The sequence below is a fragment of the Pipistrellus hanaki genome, assembly GCF_964339955.1.
Source record: "Pipistrellus hanaki genome assembly, chromosome: 2".
Taxonomy (NCBI): Eukaryota; Metazoa; Chordata; class Mammalia; order Chiroptera; family Vespertilionidae; genus Pipistrellus; species Pipistrellus hanaki.
The window spans coordinates 22,422,835-22,427,862 of NC_140504.1; positions in this window are offsets into that span (position 1 = coordinate 22,422,835).

Genomic DNA, 5,028 nt, shown 5'->3' on the forward strand with positions numbered 1-5,028 from the left:
AAGGGAGAGGGAGAGAGAGATAGAAACATCAATTATGAGAGAGAATCATTGATTGGCTGCCTTCTACACGCCCCCTACTGGGGGTCGAGCCCACAACCCAGGCATGTGCCCTTGGCCAGAATCTAACCCGTGACCCTTCAGTCCACAGGCCCATACTCTATTTACTGAGCCAAACCAACTAGGGCAAGAAACAATTCTTGAAGGTTCCTGTGAACCTTACATTCTGGTCAAGGATGAGAATTATCACTGAACATCAGTTTTGCAATCAACCTACCATCTCCTTTGAAAAGGAACTGTTTTAGATATCTGGCTCTGTACACTCACCAACCTTATAAATGTGAATAATAGGCTCAGATTGGCTAGACAACCACATAAAGACACCACTTGGGTAAATCAAACAAGATTTCTATATTTAAAGGTGCAGCATTTTAGTCAGAGCAGGTAAGGTATGCAGTTCTCATTTCCTTTTTTAAAAAATATATATATATATATATATATATATATATACACACACACATATATATATTTTTATTTTTTTAATATATTTTATTGATTTTTCACAGAGAGGAAGAGAGAGAGATAGAGAGTTAGAAACATTGATGAGAGAGAATCATCGACCAGCTGCCTCTTGCACACCCCCCACTGGGGATGTGCCTGCAACCAAGGTACATGCCCTTGACTGGAATTGAACCTGGGACCTCTCAGTCCACAGGCCGACGCTCTATCCACTGAGTCAAACCGGTGCCGGCTTAAATATATTTTTTATTGATTTTTTTTACAGAGAGGAAGAGAGAGGGATAGAGGGTTAGAAACATCGATGGGAGAGAATCATCGATCAACTGTCTCCTGCACACCCCCTACTGGGGATGTGCCTGCAACCCAGGTACATGCCCTTGACTGGAATCAAACCTGGGACCTTTCAGTCTGCAGGCTGATGCTCTATTCACTGAACCAAACTGGTTTCGGCTCATTTCCTTTTAACAGAGAGAAGTGCTTCCACTTGAGGATCTCTCAAAATGACCACACCAGCAGATACACATTTGGGGATGCTAAGTCTGAGCAAATGAAGCTCACATCAGGCTTTTTAAAGCTCAGCTGCCCCTTCAAGCCCAGTCTTATACACACAGGGTGCTAAAGCCGTTCGGGACATGTCATTGCTTGAGTACATGGTGGAGACAACTGCCCCCTGCATCTATCCCAGGGTCATGTAACACGGTAGGTTAAATAAACTCCTTACTCATTACTCTTTAAAAAAAATATATTTTGATTTTTTTACAGAGATGAAAGGAGAGGGATAGAGAGTTAGAAACATTGATCAGCTGCCTCTTGCACATCTCTTATTGGGGATGTGCCCGCAACCAAGATACTTACCCTTGACTGGAATAAAACCCAGGACCCTTCAGTACACAGGCTGACGCTCTATCCACTTAACTAAAGCCAGTCAGGGCCTCACTCATTACTCTTAACCTCTCCAAGCCAAAACAGCTTGGACCAGATAGGATCCTGAATTCCATGTTGTGGAGCCTGAGCGAGGATCTGTTTCCCAGATGGTGCTGGGAGTCATATGAAGGCACCCTTGGTCCAACTGTTGGGCTCCACATTGGAGATGGGGTTGAGCCCACAATCTGGGCATGTGCTCTGACCGGGAGTCAACTGTGACCTCCTGGTCATAGGTCGACGTTCAACCACTGAGCCATGGCAACCAGTCTGTGATTTCTTTCTTTCTTTCTTTCTTTCTTTCTTTCTTTCTTTCTTTCTTTCTTTCTTTCTTTCTTTCTTTCTTTCTTTCTTTCTTTCTTTCTTTCTTTCTTCCTTTCTTTCTTTCTTCCTTTCTTTCTTGTCCTCCACCCTCATTTGGATTCTGGGGCCGATCAGGAGCATGTTCACAAATTCTTTTCTGTTAAATTAGCCGGAGTCAGTTTTCTTGCTTTGTCACTAAGAATATAATGTGGTAGAGCAATTAATTGCATTTCCTTTCTTTCTTTCTTCCTTCCTTCCTTCCTTCCTTCCTTCCTTCCTTCCTTCCTTCCTTCCTTCCTTCCTTCTTTCTTTCTTTCTTTCTTTCTTTCTTTCTTTCTTTCTTTCTTTCTTTCTTTCTGTCTGTCTTTTTTTTGTCCTATAGACCTTGAGCTTTCCTTTCCTCATCAGTGAAGCGGGATTAACTCTACCTTGTGTGTTTGTTGTAATAGTTAGGATAATGTTTATAGCCTTGCCTAGAAAAGTGTTTGTAAGTTTATGCTAGGTAAATATAAAACTGAGTCTAGATCTGACAGTTTAGTCTTCTGCAATGTAGCACATACAAAAATTCTTCTGCCATGGATGGGTTTTATTGAAAAACTTCTACACTTCAACAATAAACTTAATTGCTAGGATTTTTTGAGGATGAGTTTGTTGTGTTCAGAACAGAAGTTAAAGTGCTTACAGCTAAAAGCATTTCCTTGTTTGTGAAATGAAGGCTGTGACTACATGCCAAACAACTCATGAATAAATATCACATTCTGGGCCAACACTTACCCTCTTGGAAGCTTTTTGAGAAAATTAATGAGTGCATCCAAGAATGTGTTGAACTCAAGTAAATTTTCACTGAGCGGTTCAATTGCTCAGTCTGTTAGATGGATTAAAGGTTATTGGAGAAGGGCCATAGTTGACAGTGCAGTTGATGGACTAGGAAACAGTGAGCCTGCACAATAATGTAGGCAAAGAATTACCCCATAGAGGGATTAAGGTTTTAATTGGTTTCTCAAGGCACTCACAGACTCTATTTAAATTCTAATTCTGAATTTGAAAGGATTACTGGAAGAGTGCAATCATAACCATTAGACCATTTAGGGCTGTATTAGACCATTTAGGGCTTTCTATTTTGCATTCATAAATATTAATTAAATGCATTACCACTGTCTAAAAATGGCCTGATAAATATTTACCAAGAACAGGCAGCTATTAGACTTCTTAACTTAGTGCTTCCAACTGTGTTAATTTTGCCAATGAATGTGCAAATTACTAAGCTTGTTTAGGGGTTCTAAACTCAGAAGGGGCAAAGGTGGGGGAGTAAGAGGGAGATATTTGAAAATTAACAAGGAAGGGACAGGGCAGTAGCCGGCAATGGCTCAACTCTCCCTCCATCTCTAGTTACTGCCCAGTCTCCTTCATCCACTCGCATGATCTGGGCTCTGAAGATTATAGGAGCCTGCCCTGAACTTCTCCGATAGTGAAGCAAAGAAGCAGGGGCTACGGAAGCCCTGTGGTGGCCACATAGTGGAGTTCCCAGGGAAACAGAGGCTTTGGTGCCAGCAGCAGGAGCCTTGTCTGAGGTGTGGGTGTAGCATGTATCCTGTGAAAGTGTGGTCTTGACGGGGTGAGTTGGCCCTGCTGTGTGGTTTTGAGTCCTGTTCCTGGCTGCATGGCCCTGAGTCTGGTCCTCCACCCTCATTTAGATTCTGGGGCCGATCAGGAGCATGCTCACAAATTCTTTTCTGTTAAATTAGCTGGAGTCAGTTTTTCTTGCTTATCACTAAGAATATAATGTGGTAGAGCAATTAATTGCATTTTTTTACAAACCAATGTTTTAGGCTGCCAAAAAATTCCATAAATTGGATTTGGTATGGTGCACCAGTTTGAAACCTCCCTGATGTTATAAGCTCCTTTATAAATGAAGTGGGAGAAGAGAAAATGTGAACAGAATCCATACGGATTAGATTTTTTTAAAAAGTATATTTTATTGATTTTTACAGAGAGGAAGGGAGAGAGATAGAGAGCTAGAAACATCGATGAGAGAGAATCATCGATCAGCTGCCTCTTGCACACCCCCACCGGGGATATGCCCACAACCAAGGCACATGCCCTCGATTGGAATTGAACCCAGGACCTTTCAGTCCCTAAGGTGACGCTCTATCCATTGAGCCAAACCGGTTTCGGCCGGATTAGATTTCTTAATTTCCCCCCTCCTCATTATCAAAGGAATACATCATCCTATCTTTTAAAAAAAAGGTAGCAACTCTTTAGCAAATTGTTATAGGTTCCAAGAAAAGGCAAGGGTCGGGGGTGGAATGGTTGGTGTAAAGGGGACATCTAGATTGCTGAAGCCTTGACGGTCAATAATTGATAGCGACTATTGTGCTAGGTATCATATTGTATTTCATGATACCTAGCACAATAGTGGAGCCGATAAGAGACACCTTTCACTTTCCTCTTTTGAACACTCATACAATCAGCAATACTCTCTATTTTAAGCAAAACACATGCTAACAATCAAGAGAAACTCAAAAACATATGCGTCACATTAAATGAAGCATATTCGTTCATTCATTCATTCATTCATTCATCATTCAAATGTTTATTAGACTCTCCTGTATGAGACCTGATGGATACAAAGGTATACAAGGTATAGTCCTTGCCCTCAAGGCTGATGCTTAAGGTGTGATCATTTGCATGACTAGAAGCTTGGGTAATCATGACACAGAGGAGTCTATTAGATATATTTATTTACTTGTAAAGTTATTTTCTTGTTGAAATTTTAGGCATGTACAACCAATTATCATAGCTTATGATATATTTTTTCAAAATATATTTTTATTGATTTCTGAGAAAAAGGGAGGGAGAGAGATAAAAACATCAGTCATGAGAATCCTTGATTGGCTGCCTCTTGCACGCCCCCTACTGGGGATCGAGCCCACAACCTGGGCATGTGCCTTTTACCAGAACCAAACCAGGGACCCTTCAGTCTGCAGGTTGATGCTCTACCCACTGAGCCAAGCCAGCTAGGGCAGCTTATGATATTTTTATTTTATTTATTTTTTATCTTTTTAAATATTTTTATTGATTTTAGAGAGGAAGGGAGAGGGAGAGAGAGACAGAATCATCAATGATGAGAGAGAATCATTGATTGGCTGCCTCTGGCACGTCCGCTACTGTGGATAGAGCCTACAACCCTGGCGTGTGCCCTTGACTGGAATAGAACCTGGGACCCTCCAGTCTGCAGGATGACACTATCCACTGAGCCAAACTAGCTAGGGCTTTTTTAAAAATTGG